The 27916-nt window shown below is 29.8% G+C and overlaps 3 non-coding genes and 1 pseudogene across 3 annotated transcripts; all 4 read left to right on the top strand.

The window, feature by feature from the left end:
- The first annotated feature begins 177 nt into the window (after positions 1-177).
- TRNAP-AGG lies at positions 178-249 on the top strand. Its single transcript has one exon. It is a non-coding gene; the product is annotated as a tRNA-Pro (tRNA).
- A 1482-nt stretch (positions 250-1731) lies between these two features.
- Positions 1732-1803, top strand: TRNAP-CGG. Its single transcript has one exon. It is a non-coding gene; the product is annotated as a tRNA-Pro (tRNA).
- Positions 1804-2805: 1002 nt separating this feature from the next.
- TRNAP-UGG lies at positions 2806-2877 on the top strand. Its single transcript has one exon. It is a non-coding gene; the product is annotated as a tRNA-Pro (tRNA).
- A 21123-nt stretch (positions 2878-24000) lies between these two features.
- Positions 24001-25110, top strand: LOC124938993 (annotated as a pseudogene).
- Positions 25111-27916: the final 2806 nt, after the last annotated feature.

A 27916-nucleotide genomic window follows, 5' to 3' on the forward strand; every position in this document is an offset into this window, starting at 1 on the left:
TAGTTCTATTTTGAAAACCCATCCAACATACATATGCAAGAGAATAATGAAAATGCAACATAAAATGAAAAACAACTCAACAATGTAGAAAAGTAAACTCCAATAGAAAAAACAAAGTAAGAAAATCAACACTAATAAATAAAACTATTTATCAAAAACTTAGTTACATGAGCAACAGGGCATTTGGTCTAGTGGTATGATTCTCGCTTAGGGTGCGAGAGGTCCCGAGTTCAATTCTCGGAATGCCCCAACGCTTGTGATACAATTTTTCTCACAATGGTATATCTAGGAACTCTTTATTTTTTAAACTAGACACAAAACCTGAACATGAGAATTTGAAGAAGTAACCAATTAAAAAATATTAGCTCTCATTTCAACAACACCTCAAGAACAGATCTTCTGAATCAGGTATTTATTAACTTTGTTTTTTCAGTGCTCTAACTTATATTAGGCATTCGTAAAGAAAATCTGGAAACATAATCAGAAACTATTGGGAATAATTTTATTAATAGAGCTCCAACTAATTATTACATCAGCAAAACACCATGAAATGAGTTGGATATCATTCTCACTCCTACATTGACTATCCATTAGATACTCAGAAAGATATATCTGGGATTGTTTGGTTTGAAACTATGCAAGGAAGTCACTGGAATGTTTATACAAGGGTCCTTGTTTGTCATGTCATGGATATTTTAGGAGTTCTAGCAGGCATTGGGCTTTATTTTTTCTTTTGAATTGAACAAGAGAGAATAATTCATCATTCTAATATGTAATATCAGCCCAAGTAGTTCATGAAAATGTCAAACGTTTTTTTGTTGGCCAGAGGAACTAAATTTTTAACAAAATTATTTGATCCATTTCTCAATTTCTACCTTCTTCCAAAAGAACTTACTCTAACCAACTAATAAGATGTTTCCAGACAATGAAATCCCAAAAATATCTTACACCCCATCATCATATTATCAATCTTTTACATTCCCAAAATAAAATAAATATACAAGTTTTCATGTCTTTAATTTTTGCAGAGCTGCCCCTATAAAAAAGGATAAACGTCTAAAAATAGTTTTCAATAAAGAAAGAAGTGAAGGTCTCATTTTATCACTTATGTTTATGAAAATGATCATATATATTGCGAAAATAAGATGTTTTTAATACATATAAGAAGTAAAAAACAAACTAACACAGTTCAGAAATTTTTTTGTTTCACATTTGATCATAGGATGAGATAGCTGCGAATTTTGGTTCTCAAAATAGACCTTAGTAAGTGACTAAAAGACAGCTTTTTGACCTCGGATCAGGGGTTCAAACCACCTCCAAATGAGTCCCCTTCAATTTGTGTTCTACTTGGAATAGTGGATCTCAAGTATTGGTTTCATAGTCATTCTAAAATCATAATTAGAAACTATTGTATAAAACTTATAATCATAATTAGAAACAATTGTATAAAACTTATAACTGTAACATTAGCAAGAGAGCAGGGAAGGAAGGAATTGGTTTCATAGTCATTGTAACATATTCCTTAATACTAATAATGCGAGATAACCCAAAGTCATAAAATTTGACCTTTTTAAAAAAAAAAAAAAGAACTTGAAATGTAGATCAAGACGAACTTACCTGCCTCAAATGTATTGGCTGTTAAGCTCCAAAACCACATAGAACTTTTAAATGACTAAAGTCTAAGCTTCCTGAGATAATTCTTCTTTACATTATGGTCTGAATTTGGCAGCTGGGCATTTGGTCTAGTGGTATGATTCTCGCTTCGGGTGCGAGAGGTCCCGAGTTCGATTCTCGGAATGCCCCATCTTTTTAAAATCGATATTTTTTTTTCTTCTTAGATTTGAGGTTCATGTTGTCATTTAAAATATTTACATCATCTAGATGACAATCTGTATTAGACCTGTAGGCAGAAAAACAAATCTAAGTAATTGAAAAAACTATGACAAGTAATTACGCACTGTATGAAAAGAAAGAAAAAAAAATATGTTTAACTAATAAATTACGCAAGGCTAACAAAATTCAATAGAAACCCAACAACCAGTAGTTGAATATGGTATCCATTTCACAATGCTACAAATGACAAAAGAATTTAATGGAAAGATATCCTAGGATACAAAATAATCACAATACCAAGGCAAAAACATCTTTAAAAATATTACCTAAAAAATATGTATCAGGTATCAAAGTGAAAAAAAGGAATAGAAGAACATTCCAAGAGAAAAGTTTTGGAACTGAACGAATTAAATGCTTTATCCGAAAAAGGGAATTTTGTACAAGTTGAATTTTTTATCCTATTTGCATTTAGCCTTTTTTTTCTCCTTCTGTACTGTTGTTTTTGTTTCTCTTCTCCCTTCAATCTATAATTCTTTAAACGCTTCTTGTGTTTTCTTTTTATTGAAAAGTTGACCTTTTTAAAAATAAAAATTAGATATGTTTACCAGCAATGCCAAGGAATGTTAGAGAAGTACCTAAAGATGAAAAAAAATTATGAATCAATCATATGTGCAACAAATTGACAAAAGAGGAGAAGTTGTTGAACAGGGTCTGAGACAAAGTACTTATCTTCAGAACTAAAACCACTCAGGTTAACTCTTCACAGAAACAATGCATAGAGAAGATGTAATGCAATATCATTAGGTTGTTACAAACATATCAAATGTATACAATAAAGCAAGTGATAATTCTATATAACCCAAAGACCAAAGTTAACCCCCAAAGACAATGTAGACGATTTTAATGAATTGACCAATGTCTAAGTCTCTTGAGTACATTCTTCTTTACAATATTAGCTCAATTTGTATGTACGGGCATTTGGTCTAGTGGTATGATTCTCGCTTTGGGTGCGAGAGGTCCCGAGTTCGATTCTCGGAATGCCCCAACTGTTGAATTTTTATATCTTCTTACATCTGAGTTTCAAGTTGTTGAGTTTTTTATCTTCTTACATTTGAGGTTCAAGTTGTCATTTTAGTCCATGTACACCATCTAGATGACAGTATGTATCACCTTAAAGTAATTGAAAAAACTAGGACAAGTCAACCATTTCTCAATGCTAGATCTATACTTTTCCTTTAATTATTTTACACCTATCCAAACCTAAAACCATACTTGTGCAAAAAGAAAGAAAAACAAAGATATTCAACCAGTAAATATTACGCAGATCTAATCAAACTCTATAGAAACCCAACATCCAGTTGTAGTATCCATATAACAATGCCACAAATGACAAAAAGAAAAATGAATGCAAAAATCATCTTTAAATATATTACCTAGAAGAGATTAACAGGCATTTCACTAACTTACAAACTATGGTGCATATTATGTTAAAATGAAAGATTTTGCTTCTGTAGAACGTTTGAATCCCCAAACACCGTATAAGGAATGAGAAAGTTTTTGGTTAATAATTTAGACATAAATGTATGAAAAGTGTGTCTCTAGCCTAAAGGCCAAGAAAAGCATGAATGCCCCTCCTTCACTAAGTCATTAGATTTTTAGAATATTTTCTCTATAACCCATTTTAAAATTCTTTTCTCATGGATTACAAAAATTGTGTGATCAAAAGTCAACTTCAATAATTACGCAGGTCCAATTAACCTGTTAGAAAGAATATTTCTTGAATATAACATTGTTGCATAAGGCATAAAGTAAAATAACAAATGAACTCCAAGGAAAAAGAATTTTTGTAAATACTACCTCAAAAAGATATAACAGGCTGGTAATCATTTTCTAAAATGGAGCAAAGTATAGTATTTACCTAGTTAGGTGCGTTATTTTTCCTGAATAGAAAGATTTTTGGCAGTGCTCAATTTTAAGAAACAAAGGTTTGTTCTAATCATAAAACAATGCTTCAGGTCACCAACCAAATAAAATAAAATTGCAAGAACTGTACTAGGTTGAACCTGGATCAAACTCAGGTGTAGATTAAATTCAGGTGATAGTACATAATAGTTAACAAGCTATAGATAGATAGATAGATAGATAGATAGATAGATAGATTATATAAGGTTCCACTAAAATGAGTCTGAATATATCAGCATCAAATAAGCATAAAAGTACATCGCCTTTCTGTCTAAACTGGGATCAGATCTAGTAAAAAAATCTATTTAAATATGAATTTCTCTTTTGAAAACCCCATCCAACTTAAAATGCAGGACAATAAAAACATGCGACATACTTGTATGAAAAAATATAATTGTCCAAGTGAGCCCAAAACAATACTTGTATGAAAAAATATAACAGATGGTCAACCAGGAAATACTAGGCTGGTTTAATCAAAGTCTGTAGCAACCCAACAATGCCACAAATGACAAAAAGAAAAATTAATGAAATATATCCTAGGATACAAAATAACCACCAGACAACTCCAAGGAAAAAGCATCTTTGCAAATATTACTATCACATGTTAGGTACAGCGGAAGGGTATAGGTTAGCATGTGGTGAATAAAGGCAAACTGTCATTCTATTAACATGAGATAAGCTTGTGACAGTTAGGGGTATGAATGAATTCATTAGTGATTGTATAGTCCCCCTTCTCTAGGTCTCCCCTTAGTCTCTAGGTCTCATCCACTTCTATATTGTAAAGCATAACCGCTATCGATAAAACTCTTGCTACAATTACCTAGAAAAGATGGATCAGGACGGTATTCATTTGACAAAACAGAGTAGACTAGAGCATTTTGATATCAAAAGTAAGGTGCATTTTATGCTAAAATGGAAGAGCAATTGAAAAAAAAAGATCCCATTCCTTTAACTTTTTTAAAAAATAACTTTTCCTTTAACTTTTAGTGTAAAGAATGAGAAAGTTGTTGGTTAATAATTTAGACATAAATGTATCAAAAAAGTGTGCCTCTAGCCTGAAGACCAAGAAAAGAAAAGACCATGTATAACTGTTCTGATATCTGAAGATGATCATTTATTTATTAGAATTAAGAGATTGCATTTCCATTTGGATTATGCTAGCTACTATTATTTATAGTGGTCAATGTTAAACATGCATATTATCAATTGAATAATAAAAATATTCTAGTTCCTCACCCCCTTCTGTTCTTCCTTTTCTCTAGTCTCATCTTATTTCATCCCTTCTATCCTTGAAAATAAACTCAATCACAAGCCTCAAGTAACCTGATCTAAATTAAGTATGTAATGGGATTTGTAGTCCAAGAACTGGAAAACAAAGAGTATTATAATCGTCTGTCTTCAGTTCAGGGAAGAAAAGGGTATTGATTATTGAAAGTTGACCATGAATTTTAATGAGATTGTCAGCAAAGCAATAATGTATTATTATTATTAAACTAATTTGAAAACCCATTACTGACTGACATATAGTGGTGTAACATGGCGGTCTATCCTCTAGAACAGACAACAGTACCTAGAAGAGTTCATATTTATACAAAATTGAAAACTCTATTATCACTCAGTTGAGTAAATGCATCATCAAGAAGAGAAACATAATCATAAATTCATAGAATCATTTGAACTTGAGAAATATACCAGAGAGAAAAGTAGTATCAGATAACATGTTCCACCGCCAGCTTCCCAACGCCGCCCCGCCGTGAGGAGAGACGAGTAAGTGAATGGAGGGATGGCAACTAAATTTTAGGTCATTTTTTTTTGCTAGTAAATATAGGTATGTTCCAATAATAAATTTTTGTTCCAAATTTTAATAAAATATTGTTGGTAAGATTAATTTGTTTTTTTTTCATTGAAATATTTTTTGAATTTTTGAATTTTGATAATAATTTTAACTATACACGACTTCTATATTAAACAAAATTATATATAAAATAAATATTTAATTTCATATTTAAAAAAATATTCATCAATTATTTTGCAGTAAACTCAAACTCAACTCCAATTCGAGTTCTTATATGAAAAAAATATCAAAGGAATAAATTTAAACAAATATACTCAAAACTCTATATCATATCAATATCAATATCAAAATCAAAAATCAACCTATATAAAAACTCAACAACCAATTGCATATGCATTTAACAATGCCACGTATGAGTCAAAAATAAAAAATTATTCGAGGTTACAAAATAATCACAAGATAATCCCTAGGTAAAGCATCTTTAAAAATATTCCCTAAAAAATTTGTATTAGTAATAGTTTGGATCCTCGTAAAAATTACTTAGTTTATCGGATTCAAAGTTAAAAATTGAAGGATGAGACTCTTTAATCCTATAAGATTTATTTGTAGAAAAAAAAAATTAAATACTGGTTAATAATTTAGGCATAAATGTATAGAAAAAGTTTTTTAATTTAGGTAAAAGAAATTACCGATATTTTTGATATACCGAAAATATTTTACCATAAAATATTGAAAATATATATTTTTACAGTATACCAGAAAAATAGTACCTTATAGACTTATACTAAGTTATATTATCAATAATGAATTATCAGTATTTGTATTCATTTTTTAAATTATGATTTTTAGTATATAATAAAATAATATTTATAAATAAATAATTAACAAAATTATAAATGAAGAATTTATCGAATCAATATATTTCAACACCGACAACACCGAGTGGTTTTCAATAGACCAATCAATTTTAGTAAATTCATTTATACTCAGGAAATATTTAAGGTTCACCTCTCATGATATATACTCTTTTTCTTACAAATTTTGTATTATTAACTTCCTAATTATCTTTCTTCGATTAAAGAATAAATTTCTTTGCTACATCATAACCTGTTTGTCCTCGACAAATATATTTTTCATTTACTTCTCGACTACCTTTCTTCGACTAAAGAATAAATTTCTTTGCTACATCGTAACTCGCTTGTTCTCGACAAATATGTTTTTTAGCTGTAATCTAAGGTAAGCTTCAAAATATCTTTTGCACATTCACCGTGACTACATTTTTCACAAATACTCGAATATTTTTTTATATGTAGATATGTTTTTTACGGTATGAACACTATAATATTAATATCGTACTGAAATCTCTTTATACCACAAATATTTGATATGATTTGTATATTACTTGTATCATACATATATTTTAGTTAGAACATCTTAAATTAGAGTGAATGTCATGATTTTGGGTCAGGTTAGCATCTCCATTCACACATCCAAAAAAAATTAATATAATTTAATCTTTACCAAAATTTTCGAGGTTAAATAAAGTTTTTGTATATCATATCGACCCACATCTAATTTAGCCGGAAGAGCAAGAACAAACATATTTTAAAGTTTTTTAAGACATTGTGATATAAAATCAACATGAGAATATTAGTCAGCTCCAATGAACCTGTTGGACATAATTTAACTTATTTTTTCATTAACATCCTATATTTTATAAAAACATATAATAATTTTGTATTAGAATTAATTAAATTAATTTAGTGTATTTAGTTACAAATATAATAATATCTATTAAGGCTAACTTATAGGCTGCTAAGCTACCTCATCCCAGCCCACCAAACACTCATCTAGTCTTAATTGGACCAATATATTTAAGTATACAATATTTTAAAGCCTTGTTCAAGTATGAATGAAAATAAAACAACAGTTAATTGGTGTTAATTTGCACAAGACATTTGGTTTAGTTATATGATTCTCACTTAAGTGCGAGAGAGGTTCGAGTTCAATTATTAAAATGTCCCAATTTTTTTTTGTTTTTATTAGGGTTTTCGCTACCTATATTTAACCATGCTAATTGCTTCTGATTCATTTTGTTACTAATATAGAGATAAATATTTGTCATATTTTTCTAATATACTAATTATACTAGCAAACTCTTATATTTTACATAGATCAAATATAATAATTAAGTTTGACTATCTATTTAGACAGATGTATAGAATATAAGGGTTGAATTGTATATAAACACTATTTTAATTTTAGTCATATAAAAATATATTAATTAACTAACATGTTAGCGCATTTGGTCTAAAAAAAGTTTCTTTTATTATCTTCCCTTACTGACCTATGTTTAACCCTAATAGTTGCTTCCTTTCATTTTGTTACTACTGAGATAAATACTTGTAATACTGTCATATTTCTATTTATACTAACAATTTGTTCTATTTTACCTAGATTCAAATAAAAATATACCAATTAATTAAGTTATCTTATCCATTTAGACAAATATATAGAATATATAGACTGATTATTTTAGTTTTCAGTGATATGTAAATACTAATTATTTTGTGCACTTTTACTTTTTTCATTATTCCATCAAGGTTTTCCAAGCATTGTATTTGTAATTATTATTTTATATTTTTATACTCATGCATGTAACTATATTATTGTCACAAATGTGAACAATTCCCTTTAGCACTAAGATTAACATGAAAAGGTAAAGTTGTATATAATGTAAAGTGTAAGATTATATTCTAAAAATGGAAGAAAAAAAATTGTTATAGAAGAGACCATCGATTTAGATGAGCCTTGTGAGACATAGCGTCTAGGCTCTTTCTCACACGTAACCAATCACTAAACTCATAAAAATATAATCTATAATTTTTGGCGTTCGTACAACATTAATCATTTTTCCTAATTTTGTGATAAAAAGTAAGTAACGACTCTTTGTCATTGAGATTTATTCTCGAAAAAATCTAAAGAGATTTATTTCAACCTATCATTTTATTCTCATCTCGGTTGAGATTTAACAGGAATGTACGTGATGAGGTTGACTATAAAGTATAGTTTATATCTAACAAAAATTTCGATTTCATAATAGAATAATTACTTTACGCATTTCTCATCGCAAGTCCAAATAAAAGGTGAGCATTTTGTAATTGTGTATAATCATAATTCATAATAAAGGGCATTTGGTCTAGTGGTATGATTCTCGCTTAGGGTGCGAGAGGTCCCGAACTACTTATGTTTAACCCCACTAATTGTTTCAATTCATTTTCTTAATAATATTGAGATGAATAAATGTCATACTTCCCTATTTCTAATTTTACTAACAATTTGTTCTATTTTACCTAGATTAAAATATAAATATTTTAATTAATAAAGTTATCTTATTTATTTAGACAAATATATATAATCATATATAAGAGAAATGATATAAGGAACGAATTAAATGAGCGAATCCACTTGACATGCCACATAGGAAAGAAAAAATTACATCTTCTCTCTAGCAAACACTCATCTCATTTTCAGCTCATTATCAAACAAAACCCTCCTTCTTCTTCTTCCATTTTCTTCACCCTCGGCACACCGTTTAACTTATTCTCCTTCCGTTCTTTAGATTCGTCTTCATCCTCGCCGTTTAGCTTCTTACTGTTATTTTGTTCGTTTGAAGAGATCACTACTTTTAGATATCTACGTTTTGTTTATATTTGTCTTCGTCATTGTCCGTTTAACTTCTTCTTTTAATGGTATATCTTCTCTGTCATCTTAGTTTACTTTTTTCTTTGTTTGTTTCATTGTTCTTCTATTTGTTTCAAGAGATTCACGTTTTTCTGTTGTTTTGTGATTGTTATGTGTAGGAACCAACAACCGAGGGCATATATATGTATATCTTTTTGTTGTTTATGTAGCTAGACTGTTAATATTCTGTTATTTTCAAGAACCTGTGTAAAACTGTTAATATTTTTGTTGGCTTGTGTTGTCATATGTTTTGTTCTATGTTGTCCCGTGTTTTAAACTATGATGTCCCATGTCTTAAACTATGTCGTCCTGTATTTTTATACGTTGTTGTCATGTGTTGTAAATATTTAAGTTGCTCGAAATGTTAATATTCTGTTGTCATTTGTATTATTGTAATATGGTGTTCCATATTTTAAACTATAGTTTCATGTGTTTTATCCAATATATTTTCATGCGTTTTATCCAATATGTTGTCTTGTATTACTGTAATATGTTATTCATGTGTTGTCATGTATTATTTGTGTTGATTTCTCTTTTTTGTATTCTTATGTAGCCCTATTGATGAACCATCATCACTATGTACCGAAGACAAAATTCCCAAGGTTGGGATAACGTTTGTTTCTAAAAATGACCTTCAAGAATTTTATAGATTGTATGCCCAATCAATGGGGTTTGGAGTCAAAAAGTTGGGAAAGAAGAATGGACTAGATGACAAGTAGAAATTTTTCTCTGTTGGATGTGCAAAGAGTGGTTCGTTTACGCCAATGGAGAAGAATATATTTCAACTTAGACCTTCCACCAAGACCGATTGTAAGGCCAGGATCAACGTTGTTGTGAGGAATGATTTTGATTTTTAGATTAGCAATGTCATTCTTCAATGTCATTCTTCAGCATAACCATCCGTTGAGTCCTTCAAATTCTATACATATTAGATCACACAAAGTTTTAAATCCAAGTGCGTAGAGAATATTACAATTAATTGATGAAGATGGAATAACACTGGCTAAAAGTTTTCAATCAATTGTAGTTGAAGTTGGAGGGTATAATAATTTGAATTTTGATGAGAGAACATGTCAGAATTTTATCTCAGAAGCTAGGAGGTCGAGGTTAGGAAATGACGATGCTGAAGCTGTTTCTCATTATTTCACCCAAATGCAAAATAGATGTTTAAATTTTCATTACACCTTTGATCTTGATGAGGAATCACGGATGAGGAATATTTTATGGGCTAATGCAAGATGCAGGGCTTCTTACGATTACTCTTCTGATGTAATGACCTTTGACATAACGTAACTGACGAACCGCTATGACATTTATTTTGCTCCGTTTGTCAGTGTTAACCATCATGACAATCCATTTTTCTAGGATGTGGTTTATTATATAATGAGGATGTGGTTTATTATATAGTGAGGATGTGGCGTCATTCACTTGGATTTTTAAGGCATGGTTGACATGTATGCATGGACGTGCTCCAAAGGCAATAATCACCGATCAATGTCGATTGATGACTATTACCATTAATATGATTTTTCCAAACACCCAACATCGTTATTGTCTTTGGCATATAATGAAGAAGCTCCCTACTAAATTTGGTGCTCACACCGAATAGAAAATCATTAAGAAGGCGTTGAATAACATTGTCTATAACTCGATAACAATTGAAGAGTGTGAAGAGAATTGGAAGAAAATGATACATGAGTTTTATTTTGAAAACAATAATTGGCTAAACTCTTTGCACATTGAAAAACATAAGTGGATTCCAGTGTACGTGAAATGTTATTTCTGGGCAGGCATGTCAACATCCCAGAGAAGTGAAACCATCAATGCGTTTTTCGATGATTATGTTATTTCGACAACATCTTTGAAGCAGTTTGTTGAGCAATTTGATAGAGCACTGAAGAAGAACGTGGAAAATGAAAACAAACTGGATTTTCAGTCTTTTAATTTCATGATTCCAATTGTAAGTGACTATTCTTTAGAAATGCAGTTTCAAAGCGTTTACACAAATGACATTTTCAAGTTGTGTCAGAACGAATTCAAAGGGTTAATGTTTTGTGACACGTCTATAATTGAATACAATGGCACAACTTATTTATTTGGAGTTTCTAAGAGCATTCTTGAAATTAATGGACAACATTTGAGAGATTTTTCCTACAAGGTACAGTACAACCCAGGGTTGGTTACTTTGAAATGTCAATGTCAAATGTTTGAGTTCAGAGGGCATATAAAATGAAAGTGAATCAGGTGCCTGCATATTATATCTTGGACCGTTGGCGTAAAGACTTGAAAAGAGATTACCAAATATTCACAAACATTTATGATTCAGATGCGTGTAAAATTGAAAGAAATCGGTACAACTATCTAACTCTCATCATGCTAGAGGTTCAACAACTTGCATCCAAATCCCAAGTTAATTGTTCTGCTTTGGCTGAAGAGATGAAAGATACGAAGGAAAAGTTCAAGATATCTCCAAATTGTACGACAGATTCCGAACCAACCGAAAAAGTTATCCATTCGTATACCACCCCACTAAATATTCTGCAAAATAAAAAAGAAGACAATAGTATTGTAATTGACATAGGACAACATAACTAAAAACACATGACAACATAGTCTAACACACAAGACAATAGAATATTAACAGTTTAAGCTTAATATTTATCAACAAGGGACACAGTATATGACACAAATGCAACATCGTATACGACACATGAAAACACATTAATGAAAATAATATAACAACGATAAGTTCTTGTTACCTTTCATCTCTATCTGAAGCTTTCATTTTACCTAAAGCTTTACTGTTCTTCTCTGTCATTGTTGACATACTTACTGTGATAATAACCATATGTTAATTAGTAACAAAACACTTAAGGTTTGTAGAAGGAAACATTTTATAGATAAGAGAAGAAGAATAATAACGTTTAAAGAAGAAGAAGTTGAAAAACGCTTGGAGAAGAAGAAGTTGAAAAACGTTTGAAGAAGAAGAAGTTGAATAGAAATAGTAGAGGAGTAGATACCGTTTGAAGAGCAGTAGATACTTAGGATTAGGATTTGAACGGATTCCGTTTGAAGAGAAGCATATACTTAATATTAGGGTTTGAGCGGATTTCGTTTGAATAGCAATATATACTTAGGGTTAGGGTTTGAGCGGAAATGAGAGGGAGTTTGAACGAAGATAGATTGAAGAGAGGGAGGTTTTAGCGGAAATGAGAGGGAGTTTGAGCGGAGATGGATTGAAGAAAGAGAAGGTTTGAGAGGAAATGAGAGGGAGTTTGAAATTAGGGAGAATTATCTTACGTGGAAAAAGAAAGCAAAAATAATTATTTTTTTACTTACATGTCATGCCACGGGGATTTGCTGATGGATTTGTTCCCCAGATTCGTTTCCCGTATCACCTCTCTATATATAATACAGGGGATAAATTGTATATCAACACTATATAATTTTCAGTCATATGTAAATACAATAAACCCCTATCATATAAAATGTACATAAATATATAGTTTTTCTTTTCACGAATTCTACTCTCATTCTTCATTTGCGATTATTACGAATTTGTTATATCGATCAAATATTTCGCGTTTAATTTTTACATGTATCAGAGCTTACGGTTGACAATGTCTTAAATGCACACTAGTTTAGTTTTCAGTCATGGTAAATTAAACATTAACTAGGTATTAAATCCCGATCATATAAAATAAACATAATTAATTATTCTTTACCAAATTCTGGTCTCGTTTAATTTCAACCCTCCTAAGCCTAGACTTTATCAAAAATCATGGAAGCCTAACTGACCTATGCAAGGTAGCCCGGGAGGTCGGCACCTGTCCATATGAAGGTACTAAAGAATTTCTTATACACTTCTTCATTTGTAATTTAGTTAATTCATTGGGCATTTGGTCTAGTGGTATGATTCTCTCGAAGAGATATCGAGTTTCAATTCTCTAAATGCCTCAATTTATGATTTTTTTGATAAATTTGTTCTACTCACTAAGTACCTTGCATTGAACTACCTATGTTTAACCTTCTCTGAACTTTTGAGAAAAGCATTTTAATAAGATAAACTTAGATGATATGAAATATATAGAATTAGTTCTTTTTTCTAATAAAGCTATTATTGTTCTTCATCTGCAATTCTTGTGAATCTGTTTGATCGATTAAATCTTCCGCGTTTAATTTTCACATGGCATTAGAGCTTATGGTTGATAATATTTTAGATCCACACTCAGTTTTTCAGTCATATGTTAAGACATTAATTGGGTAGTTAAACCCCGATCATATGAAATATACATAATTAGTTTTTCTTTTAAAAAAAGTCACTCTCATTCTTCGTCTACGATTTTGTCATACCCTAGGGCATTTCGTCTAGTGGTATGATTTTCGCTTAGGTGCGAGAGGTCCCGAGTTCAATTTTTGAAATGCCCCTTTTTTATCAACACGAAATTAAAACTAGACTAGTAAAACAAACATACAATCACATAAAAAAATTGAAAAACAAAGGCAATGCATATTATTAATGTTAAAGACAAAGACAATGAAAGTGGAACAATTGAAGTTGCTTCCTTGATTTAATGGGAGATCTAACCAAAAATCTCATAGGCAAGAAGCTTGTGACCTCCAAAATAGAGGTGTTCTTGCTAGGATTTTCTAAAAATGAAATGGACAGCTTAGGGGCGTGAGAATAGAAAAATTAAGGTTTCTTTTTGTTCAGCCTAGGGGCATAATACCTAAAATTTTAGGTGTGTATTTGTGTGTGTGTCACTCTCTCAATTGGAACAAGATTCCTTTCTTCTTCAAATTTGACTCACACATACTATTATATTTTATCTTTCACAAAATAATATTAATAATAGTTAAATAAAAATATAGTTAAAATTATAATTTAAAAACAAATAATATTCCACCGAATTTTTTTCTTCTTTCTTTGTATGTTATTCGTTTAATACTTCTGACCCAACAATTCTTTTTTTTCAATGTGATCCAAAAATTTTAGGTGTGGTTGTTTTTCTTTTCTGTGTGTATTTTTTTTTTGTCTCACTCTCTCAATTCAAACAACATTCCCTCATCTTCAAATTCTGACTCACACATATTATTATATCTTATCTTTCACAAAATAATATTGATAATAGTTAAATAAAACTATAGTTAAAATTTTAATTAAAAACAATTAATATTCCACCGAAATTCTTTCTTCTTTATATGACATTCGTTTAATTCTTCTAACCCAACAATTCATTATTTTCAATGTGATCCCGCTCGTCTCTTTGGTAATCAATTCCGATCTAAGGGACTATCTTCCATAGTCTTGTTACAAGAGGGAATGGAGGAAGGGATTGTATAAGTCACATTCCCTTATTCCCTCTCTTTCTTTATTTATAATAGGATAAAAGAGTTGAAACTCGTTTACCCGCATGGACATCTCCTCATGAAAGCAAGTTCTTATGCGACTCCTAGTATGCACTTTTAGTTAGGCCTCACTTTTAGCATTTTATATCAATCTCACCCTTACTTTTAGTCTTCCCCAATCGACCTCTCATATTACTAATCTCGTGATTAACACTAAATAAAATATATTTTAATTTAAAAATAACTAATATTCCACCAAAATAAACTTCGACTTACTAATATTGTAACATCACTTTAAACATTCTTTAATCGATCTCTTATTAAACCTCATTTCGAACAATTTGTATCAATCTTACTTTTACTTTTGGCCTTCCCCAATCAAAATCAAATTGCTTTCTCTAATTGATCTCTCATTAGACCTCATTTTGAGCAATTTGTATTGATTTTACCCTTAATACAAACAACCATTCTCCCATCAAATGAGGACTCACATATATCATCATATTATTAACATCACTCTCAATTCATAACGACACCCACATGCACAATTCTCTCATCCTTCAAATTTGGACTCACATATACCATCATATTATTAACATCACTGGTCTCAAATTTAAAATTTGAACACTTTAACCATTAAACCACTTGTGATTGTTGAATTTAATTTAAAATTTTATATATGTATTATATATAGGGTAAATTAGCTGGGTGGCCCTCAAATTACTTCCATCGCTCACCTTTAGCACACAAATTAATTTTTAAAATAAATTACCCCTTTGAAAGATCACCATTGACCCTCAAACTACCAGAAAGGGTCACTAAAGGCCCTTCTATCAATTTTTCCGTTATGTCATAACATCTATAATTAAAACTCTCATTTTAAATTATCATAACGGCTCTTCATTTTTAACCATCATTCTTGACTTTACATCTTTTCTACGACAACCTACCTACCTAATATCATCTTTCTTCTTTTCCATAGATTTGTAGAGAGAAGGGTCTGCTAGAGAAGTAGAGAAGCCCTAATTTGCGATCGGTGCGAGAGAAGGGTCTTCTAGATGGATAAAGAGAGACAGAAGATAAAGTTCATAGTTTTCAGAGCAATGGTTTGGATGATTAGATCTAGAAATTGCGATTTTAGTTCCAATCGAGTATACGGTAAGTATTTGTTGTTGTATACCTAGTTCTTAGTTTTCTTCCTTAAGATATATTATTTTTAAATATATTGCTCCATGTATTAGCTATAGTTATCTCATTTGTACCTAATTTCTGCTATATATTTATCTTTATTAAGCGAACTCACCCAAACTCAACTATGGAGGTTGAGTTCACTCATTTCCGAAATGAAAATGGAAACTGCAGATTCATGCGTCTATATTGTTGTTTAGGCCCATTGAAGGAGGGATTTAGATATTGTCGTCCCATCATAGGATTGGATGGATGTCATATAAAGGGTCCATATCCAGGCCAATTGTTGAATGCAATTGGGGTTGATCCTAACAATGGATGGTGGCCAATAGTTTGGGTAGTTATGGAGCGAGAGGCAATCGTTCAATGGAAATGGTTTATGGAGCTTCTAGCAAAGGATCTACAAATAATTAACTCTTTCTAGTATACGTTCATATCAGATCAACAAAAGGTAAGAAACTAATATGTTTAAGTTTATATTATTATTTTATGTAAATATTATGTAAATATACTAATACACTTGAAAATGAAATTAGGGACGGAGCAAAGCCTTATCTGAGGTATTACCAAATGCTGGACATAGATTTTGTGTTCAACATTTGTATAGAAATTTCAAAAAAAAACATCCAGGGAAGGTGTTAAAATAAATGTTATGGACAATTGCTGGAAGTGCGAATGTGGATGTGCACAACAAGGCAATGGAATCTCTTAAAAATTATGATGAAGCAGCATTCAAGTGGGTGACTAATGCCCCTCATCTATCACATTGGTGTAAGGCTTTCTTTAAATCGGATACTAAATGTGATATGCTGACAAACAATTTATGTGAGTCTTTCAATTCTCATATACTTGAGATGAGGGATAAACCGATCCTTTCTTTAATGGAAGGTATTAGAGAATTTTTAATGGAAATAATGCAAAGAAGAAAAGATAGCATGTCTAAGTATCATCATCCTACTGGACCATTAATTAGGAAAATTATAGAAGAAAGGATAAAAAAATCTTTTAAGTGGAGGTCAATTTATAATGGTGTGGACGGTTACCAAGTTAGGGGGCCTAATGGATATCAGTTTGTTGTTGATGTTAGGAAAAAAAATATGTAGTTGTGGATTGTGGGAACTATCAGGATTACCATGCTGTCATGCTATAGTTGCTTTAAAACAACATGGCCTAAAAGTGCATGAATGTGTTGATAAGTGTTGCAGAAAAGAATTATTCATCACTATTTACCATCACGTCTTATACCCAATCAACGGTAAAGATATATGGCCAACTTCATCATTAGGATTGTAGTTGGATCCTCCTGTTTGTGTGGTTCAACCAGGTAGACCCAAGAAAGCAAGAAGAAAAGAACCAGACGAGAGAAAAGACTATGGGAAAAAGCTGAGGAGGTATGTGGTCACTGTAAGAAGTTTGGAAATTCAGGCCACAATGCTAAAACTTGTAAGATGTAAAAGAAGGAATGATGAGCATTAAAAAGGCAGAGAACCAATATGTAAGTAGATTTGTTTGATTGATTAAATGTATTTACATTATATGGTAGATCTTTTGTTTATTTAACTATAGTCTTTTTCTTTTTAACTACAGTGACTAACCAAAAGCAGAGGATGAAGCAGATGATGATAGGAAAATCAATATTTTAGGGCTTAGTATATGAATATTATAAACTATCAGAGCAGATTTTTTGTTTTTTTAACTGCAATGTTTTGTCTTCTTAATTGTAATGTTACTGTTTTTTATGCTTTTAAACTATAGTGTGTAAAACATGATTATAAATATTTTTAGTACTTTTTAATAAATATTATTTGTCTGATATTGATGTTGCAATTGTTTAATCACATTCACAATTTTTATCTTATTGTATAAGGCAAAAAAATAAAATAGAAATTTGCAATTATGTAGAACTCTATTATAATTGTCAAAAAAAACATTGATAGATTACAATATAACAAATAATTTTCAAATTTGGTCATAAAACAAAATAAAAAATAGTCAAGATTGAATATGTTGATAGATTTGGGAAGAAATAATTCAAGGGTTAAAAATCAACTATCAAAATAGTTGGAGGGCCAAAAGTAAACTATCATAATTGTTGGAGGACTTTTAGTTAAAATCGTTATGTTTAACGAAAAAATTTACACCCTTTCTGAAAATTTAAGGGGCGATTTGTTTTCAAAAATAGTTTAAGGGCTAAAAGTAAGCGATGAAAGTAATTTGAGGGTCACCCAAGTAATTTGCCCTTATATATATTTAATCATTGTTAATAAATAATATATAAAATATATAAATAATAAAAGAAAAATAATTAATTATATAAATAATAAATATGTAGAGAAGTTATAAAAATATTTTTTTAATAAATTATTTGAAAATTTTAATTAAAAAATAAGGTATAAAAATATTTTTCAATAAATTATTTGGAAATTTTAAGTAAAGAATAAGGTAAAAATATTTTTTAAAATTTAATTTATAATTATATTAAATTAAAAAAAAAGAGTTAAAATAATGATGAGTATAATAAATATTGAGAGAGAATACAAATATATATTTTAACTATAATTAAAAAATTATATAAAGATCAATTTAATAAATATAAAAACTAAATAATTTATAAATGAATTTTTCTCTCCTTTAATTTAGTTTTTTTAGTTCGTGACTCTTAATATTATTTAATATCCCGTTTTATAACTAACTCGATCTCTCAATTATTTACTTTACAACAGCTTCTATATAAAATAAAGAAGAAGAAAAAGATTGTTTGATCAATGACTTATAAGCAAATTCCATTAGAAAGGAAAGAAAAGGATGGAAAAGAAAAGAAAGGAGAGGGAAAAGCAAAGAAAGTGGAGAAATGAGGGTTATGTTCTTAAAATTGATAATATATTTAAACCTAAATTATTATTTGTACTTTATAAATATTATATATATAATTTAATAAAATAATATACATTATTTAATTAATGATTAAAAACTAATAACTTTAAAAAACTTTTTATCTCTTTTAATTTAATTTTCATAACCAATTTCAAATTAAAATTATATAAACATAAAATAAAAATAAAACTAAATTACAATTCCGCTTAAAAAAATTCTATAAAAATAATAAGTGAGTGGGTAAAAAATGAAAATACAAAACTCAACAGAAAAACTTATAAACAGGCTATTGGGTCTAGTTTAAGTCATTTCAGATCGATTCGATTTACCCGATTTAACCCTATGTAGTTAATTCAATCTCTCTATTTCAAATTAAAATGACATCAACTCAAAACAAAAATGGAGATAAATCACAAATCCGTTTGCAAAACAATCTAAAAAAAATGAGTAAGAAAGGAAAAATACAAAACTCAACAATATAAACTTATAAACGGGTTGTTGGGTCTACTTTAGGTCATTTCAGGTCGATTCGATTTAACTTTATGTAGTTAATTCACCTCTCTCTATTTCAAATTAAAATGACATTAATACAAAATAAAAATGAAGATAAATCACAAATTCGCTTAAAGTATTTTAAAAAAAAAAACATGAGTGAGTGAGTAAGAAAGGAAAATACAAAACTCAACAAAAGAAACTTATAAACTGATTGTCAGGTCTACTTTAAGTCATTTATTAAGTCGATCTGTTTTAACCCTATCCCTATGTAGTTAATTCATATATCTCTATTTCAAATTAAAATGACATCAACAAAAAATAAAAATAAAAATAAATCAAAATTTTGTTTGTAAAAAATTATACAAAAATAATGAGTGATTAAGAAAGGAAAACACAAACTCAATAAAAGAAACTTATAAACTGGTTGACGGGTCTACTTTAGGTCATTTCAGATCGACATGATTTACCCGATTTAACCATATATAGTTGATTTACATATCTTTATTTCAAATTAAAATGATATTAATACAAAATAAAAATGAAGATAAATCACAAATTCGCTTAAAAAATGTACAAAATAAATGTTTGAGTAAGAAATGAAAACACAAAATTCAAATATATAAACGGGTTGGCATGCCTACTTTGGGTCAATACAGGTCGAACCAATTTTGATATATTTATTAGTAATGTTAAACGGTTCGATTTGATTTTGACACAAATACAAAATACATGACTCTAACATGATTTTTTTTTGTTTGGTTCGGTCTTATTTTTGTATGGAGACAAAAGTGATAGTTTCCATTTTTTTATTAATTATTATTTTTAATAATTTAATATTAAATTATTCCATCTCTTTGCACTTCTCAATAGTAATATAATATATATTGTTTATATATTTGTGGGCCTACTTTAGATTAATACAGGTCGAATAAATTTTGATATCTATATATATATAATGATGCTTAATTATTTTGTTTCAGGGTGAACATCACGCGCTCATCTAAATGATCACCTAAATGAATAGCTAGAAACTCTAAAACAAAGAAACGGTCCCACCTTTTAACCTACCATTAACATATTCTCTCTCCTTTCAAAATTTCCGTTTCAAAAAGAGATCGAGCAAATGGCTACAAGGGCTGCCGGAGACGGCCTAATTCGTGGCTTCTTCAACGCATGCATCTCCGGTGCCAATGCCGGAATCCAACGCCGTCCTTATCACAAGAATTGCAGTTGTGCACTTCACAAATCTCGCGGACAATGTTCTCATTCCACCTCGGGAAATAACGTTTCGTATCCGATTCGTCGTACTTGGAGCGAAGGTTCCTTCACGCTTATGGCTGCTGCTTCTTCTACTGCTGCCTACGTATCGCCTGGATCTTCGCCTGCGACGAATTCCGTCGCCGATGTTGCCGGAAAGACGTATCTATTTCCTTATAACGAAGAATAATGAAGTAATCTCTGTTCTATTACAACCAGGTGAGTTCTGCTTCTTCGTCGGTTTTTCCTTTTGATCTGATCGATTGTTAAACGATATCCTCTCTGCGATGTGCTTCTGTTCTATTACAACCAGGTGTCCTCTCTGCGATGTGCTTCTTCGTCGGTCATCTATTTGTGTATATATGAAATTTGTGTTTTTATTATTTTACCATTTTTGTTGCAGTTATACGGTCGTTGGAAGGTCCTTTTTTTCCCCAAGCCTTGGTCTAGAGTATTGGCTAGGGTTCTACCAAAGCCTTCGTCCTACTCAGATGGGGCTATCGCTTAATATCGGTTTGTAGTCTATCTACATGTCTTCAATTCTTTTTACATCTATAAGAATCTTCACAGCAATAGCCATGGTGAAGGGGGCGTCAAGGAGAAACTATCAGGTAGAAATCTCTTGCCATTTCCATTTCTCTGTCTGTGTTTAAGATGTGGATTTCCTCACACTGATTTCGTTTTAGGCTTTATGTGCGAGGCACGATTTTAGGATACAAAAGGTACGACTGATTATCCTCTCTTTTAGAAATCGTAATATCCTTAAGTTGAATGTATACATGACTATTGTATTTATTGAACTTCACAACTGAACAGGGTGAGAAAGTAGAAGACAACGCTGATGATGCTGTGAATGAACAGGTTGAGAAAGTAAGAGATTCAACCTGGAAGACATTTTGTTACAAAGTGTAATTCATGGAATGAGAGATGTCGTTGAAGATGTGTCTTTGAACAGTGACATTTTGTTACATGGTGGAAATGAAGCAAGTGTTGCTGTTTCTTCTAATTCTGACAAGGAAGAAGATGTCAAAATATATCCTTTACATATTGAACACGACGAAGAGGGAGATGTTGCCAATGAGTATTTACGCAGTGAAACTGGTAGTGGTGAACAGGAAGACTTTTCTAAGGATGTTTCTAATTTGCCAAGTGTAAAAGATGAAGATTTTTCATCACAGACTAAAGTAGTCTCTTTCCTCCTGGAATCCAATAGCAATAATGCAGATATCGTAAGAAGAGACTTGTCTTGGCAAACTCAAAATGAAGTGGGAGCTGTTGTTGCAAACATCACTTCTTTAAAGAATGAAGATGATATTGGAATTCATGAATGTGATTCTTTACAGAGTGAAAATGATCAAGTTGTTAACATTGATGTTTTTCATTGCCTATATATACAAGGCCAAGGTGAAAAGAACGGATCACACTGATATCTGAGGTGAGATATCAGATATATATTGTAATATATGTTTGAACGTTGGGAGAAGGTCTCACGTCCTCATGGTAACTGTGGAGTTGTTCGAGCTAAGTTCAAGTCTAACCTTCCTCCCAAATCTATGGTAATTACAATTTCGTATCTTTTAGATCATATTGTAATGGTATTGTTATGGTTTACTGATTTGTATTCTTTCTATTATTTGGGGGATAGAGTGAGGGTTTTCATGTACCCAAGCAATATCTGAGGTGAGTTATCTGTTTAATATGGTTGTTTTTCAATAATATGCATTGCTTCTTGGTGAAAAAACTACTTAGTATTAGTTTTTGTTGAATGGTTGTTAAAAACTGACCCTATCTGGTTCTGTGTTTTTTAGCTTTGTTAAGTCTCTCTGAACTTTCTAAAATACTGTTAATTAGAAATTGACAGTTAACCTAGCTCAATTACCAAATAATACCTTGAATTGAATGATGAACAATAGAACTAGAATGAGAACGACGGGAAGATTACCTTGAATTGAATGGTGAACAATAGAACTAGAATGAGAATGAAGGAGGAAGATAAGAACTCTTAACAATCTAGGAGCATTTGAGAATTATTATTGGGAGAGGAAGGAAACACTACAAGAGTTTTCTACCAATTCATTTCATAACAACAACTAATCTTTACTATTCTATCTGTAATCGCCACTAACAGCTACTCAAACCAAGGACATTAGCCCTAATTCTTCTCCATCGTAACACTTCCCTACTCCATAATAATTTTTGTTTTTCAAACATTGAGTCATCAGATAGAATATAAATATAGTTTTAAACATTTTTTTTATAAAACACTTCTGGAGATTGGCAATTCACAGAGTGCAATCCTTAAGAAGCAATTCACATTTAATTATTTAAGAAGCCTTATATTAGGCTATGAGTTCCTCATTTTGTTCTTTCATGCTTTATTTTGACTTTTCGTTCTTCAAAGTTCTTTATTTGGGTTTTTTTTTCATTTTTTCTAGAGGATTTCCTGCAAAATAATTATTTGAGTTTATTTTTTTTTAATTAAGGAGAACTAGCCTGACACTCCAAAACTTATTATTTGAGTTTCTACCTATGTAAGAAATTGTATGTTGGTTAGCTTGAGCATAACCAAATGGTGGAAGTATGATGTGTACTTCTCTGTTGTCTAATAGGATCAGTTCATTTATTGAATTCTTGAGTTTGCGGTAAACATTTAGTTGAATGAGGCACTACACTTAATTAAGATTATGTGGCCTCTCAATCTGAGCATGGTATCATCTTGGCCAAATGAATGCAACAAACATGTCTTAGGGTTAGGTATAGTATAGGGGAAATGTTCTTGAAGATAGAATATGCAAAGTAGTCCTCGAGTTATTAGTTAAGATATGAATAGGGCACACTTAGTTGGAGATTCAATTGATATTCTTAATTAAGGTTTTGTAAAAAATATGTGAGGATAGACTTTTATAGTATTATGCATGAAATTGTATGGTTGTATATTGAATTGAAATCAACATATAATTTTGATTTTGTAGATATGTTTGCAAGAGCATTTTTTGATCCCATTCCAGTGACAGATTTTATTCAAAAAAAATTCCATATTAGAGATCTACTTAGGCCTTTATCTGACCAAGACCGCATCAAGGTAATTTACAGCTTTCTTCTACATTTGATAAGAAATGTATGATTAGGTGTCAAACTGACCTGAACCGAAACTTACATTTGATGATCTAACTTGATGTTTATTTCCAGGTTAAGAAGGCCTTGCGAGGTGTTAATGTGCAACTGACACACCTTGAGAATGTAAGGCGAAGAAAAATAACTAATATAACTCAACAACCCATTAGCCAATTGATGTAAGCTATTTTTTCACGCTTCAAAGGATGTCCAGTATCATTTTAAGTTTGAATTTTTTTTTCTTTCTTACTCTGCCAAATTCACGCTTCAAATGGTGTAATTGGAAATGCATCTAGCTGTTATTATAAGACATGGTATTGAATTTGGATATTTAGTACCAAATTCATTTATAGATCTACATGAATCTGTAGATTCTTGATCTCTATATCATGGACGTGGCTTCTTCGTCAGGTAAAACAGTATCTATGATCTTCATCTGCTTCTTTTCCTTTTTTTCTTTTTTTCTCTCTGTGAAGACATTCAACATTCTTCTTCTCCCCAAGAGGTTTTCCTGTTTCCTGGCATCAGCTTTAGAACAGATAATGAGCCTTTCAAGGTGTTCCTCCATCAATGAATGTAATTTCCACAATTCCTATGTTAATATGAGTTTTGGTATTGACACTGAAAATGTAATGAATGAAGGCTGCAATGGAAAAATTCACCAAGAAGATAGTGGATATGATGAAAGATGAAGAGCTCTATGAGTCACAGGGGGCCCTATAATTCTATCGCAGGTTTCCTTTGAGATAAAGATTAATTATAAATTCCTTTCAATTGGGATCTAGGTAGCTGATTTGAAAAGAGTCTAATGACAGATAGAAAATGAATACGGTCCCATGGAGTATGAAATTGGGGCGCCTGGTGTAGAATACACGAAATGGGCAGCAGAGATGGCGGTGGGGCTAGAGACTGGCGTGCCTTGGGTAATGTGCAAGCAAGATGATGCACCTGATCCTGTTGTAAGTTTCTTGTCTTAAAAGCTCTTATTTTTCCTCCCTGTTGAATCTGTTTTCGTCTAATAATGTGCAGATTAACACTTGCAATGGATTTTATTGTGACTATTTCTCACCAAATAAAGCTTATAAACCCAAGATATGGACAGAAGCTTGGACTGGCTGTAATGTGCAAGCAAGATGATGCACCTGATCCTGTTGTAAGTTTCTTGTCTTAAATGCTCTTATTTTTCCTCCCTGTTGAATCTGTCTTTGTCTAATAATGTGCAGATTAACACTTGCAATGGATTTTATTGTGACTATTTCTCACCAAATAAAGCTTACAAAGATATATGGATTGGTGAACCTATTTTAAACGTCGATGGAGTGACAACTAAGCTTTCTGATATAACGTAAGTTTACCTTATTATTAAGTTGTGATAACTGTTCATATGTTATTCTTATTGTTACCATGCTTTATGGAATGGATCATTATGTTTGTCTAGCTCCATTTCAATCCTCCTTTACCAGTTGCTGGAGGGTTTTCTGTCGATGAAGTATTTTTGATTGTGTTTATATGTATGCTTTGTTTGATTTACTAGAAATATTGTATATTAAACAACACTCTCTTAAACAAATTTCAATTCGGTTCCTTAAAGTTTTTTTTTTTTTTTTCAAAAGCAGCTTCATTATTTGTTTGAATGAAAGTAAGTATATCCTAATTGTATTTATTGGGAAAATAAGAAGTAACTTAATAAATATTATGATTTATAATTCAGGTTTTATAAGAATATAATCAAAATATATATATATATATATATATATATATATATATATATATATATATATATATATATATTTTATAGGTGAATATTTATTGTACAGATTTAAGAATTTTGAATTTCATTTCATTTAGGTTCCTACATAAGAGAAAAGGATCAAGTTGTTGACCTCCATAGAATGCAATTTGTGATTTTGTAGGTTTCTTTTCATCATTCTTAAATTATGTCATGAAACCTATTTAATATAAAAATAAAAATATAGTATTAATTTAATAAAAAATAAAATATTATAATTTAATAAATTACATTATAAATTATAATTTCAAACAAAGCTGTTAAAGAGGTACTTTTTCAATTTTTTGTGATCAAATAAATTGTTTTTTTTTATTATTTATTTTAATGTCTTATTTAAGTTTTTGAAATGTGTTTTATATGTTAATTAAATTTTATTAGGGAGGAGCAGACAAAGTTGTTGAAGAGATAGGACAAAAAAGACAAAAAATTTAGTTTTTATTTTTTATTTTACAATTTTTTAATTTCATTTTATGGAAGTTTTTTTTTATTAGTATACATTATTAACTATTATTATAATATAGGATATCTTAAATTATACTAGAGTTATACATTTATTTTTTATGAATGTTTGTTTAATATTGTGTTAACTTAAATTTTTATTTTGCTTTCAATAGTTTAAATGATTTGTATTGTATTATTATTATTTTCAGTTTTAATCAATTATTCTTTTTTCTCACATCATGTATATATTTCATAATTAATTTTATATAAATATATTTTTCTTTATATAATTTTTCCACGATTATTTATATATTATTTGTTTATTATTTATTTTTATACAATTTACTTATATTATGAAACAATTAATAATAATTATTTTTTCTATTTTTTTCTCTAATTATATATATATATATATATTATATTTTCTCTTCATATAAATATATTCTCTTTTATTAAATTAAATATTTTATAAAATTTTCGTTTATATTATTCCCGTACAACGTAGGGTTTCATACTAGTATTTATTAATAATGTTAAATGGGTAGATATGATTTTGATTCTGATTCGAATTTAAAATGCATAATTCTAACCTATTTTTTATATTTGGTTCAATCGTGTTTTCGTATTTGATTCAAAATTGACTGCATAGATAAAAATGATAATTTCTCTATTTTTTATTAATTATTATTTTTAATAATTTAATATTAAATTATCCCATTCCTTGCACATTTCAATAGAAATATGATGATATATTATTTATATATCTATTTTAAATGGTAAAATCAAATAAAACTATTATATATATATATATATAAAATTATTATTTTAAACTATTTAAAAAAAAAGTTAAGTGTTACACAAATAAATAATTATTATGAATAATAAATTAAGAAAATTATTATTATTTATTAAGTATTTTGGGAGAGATGAAAAATTAATTAGTCAAAATATATGAAAGATCCTAATTGAGTTTAACAAATTGATCTATTATTATTAATATTATTTATTTAAGAAAATATTTGGTATTAAATAAATAAAATAAATAATAAATGGTAAGTTAATAATTAGGATATTTTAATATAATCATAATTATTAATATTAATAATTATTAATATTATTGTTTATTTTAAAAAATAATAAAATCAAATAAGAAATAATATAAAATGTATTTATTATTATCAATTTTATTATTATTTTATTTTGTGAATTCAAGCTCAAACAGAGGACTAGAGGTCCATTTATGAAAAATAAAGGAAAAAAGGGGTCCATTTACCAAAACTTAAAACAAGAAGAAGAGGAGTCACTAGGTTTTATTTCACCTTTTTTTTCCCACGATTTATTTGTCTTATTCTTTAGTTAGGGAGCTCCTACTTCTCTCTAGCGGATTCAACGAGGGCAGAGAATCGTGACCTCTTCAGCTAGATCCAGTCGAGAAAACAATGTCAAAGATTAATCTCAACTGTCGGACGCCTATAAGTTGGAGGAGGAGAGGGAGTAGATCTAAAAGGACAGGTCTAAAATTATTATTTTTGATTACCAGTATTTTAAATTTTCTTCTTTAGCTGTTAAAATCTGTTTGAAAACTCACTATTATAAGATCTGTTTTTTTCTATCTATTGAAATTGAATTCAATACTTATAGATAATTAAAATCTAAATAGTTAACACTTTCTGAATTAGGGATATTAGTTTTTTTTTTTGGTTTATCAACTGTTAACTATATTGAGACATTTTAATTCAATCCAGGGAAGAGGACATTAAATTTGCTTGAAATTGAAACTTGGGTAAACTGTTCTTGAGGTTTACTCAAAAATGACGAACCAGGAGAATTATATACGGGAAATAGAGATTCTCCCGAATCAATATTTGTTAAGTTATTTCAATGATTCAGTTTTATGTGCAGATTAGATTTATTGTGTTTTTTTTTATTTTGTTTACCGTAACTTAGGATATGTTATAACTATTATTGTTGGTTTTTTCTAGACTTCAAGAATTGGCAATGCTATGAGCAGTTATTGAGAGAGATTAGAGAATAAGAACAAGAGATATTGAGAGAAAAACCCGTAAGGGATTTGT

The sequence above is a fragment of the Impatiens glandulifera genome, chromosome 5 (genome assembly GCF_907164915.1).
Source record: "Impatiens glandulifera chromosome 5, dImpGla2.1, whole genome shotgun sequence".
Taxonomy (NCBI): Eukaryota; Viridiplantae; Streptophyta; class Magnoliopsida; order Ericales; family Balsaminaceae; genus Impatiens; species Impatiens glandulifera.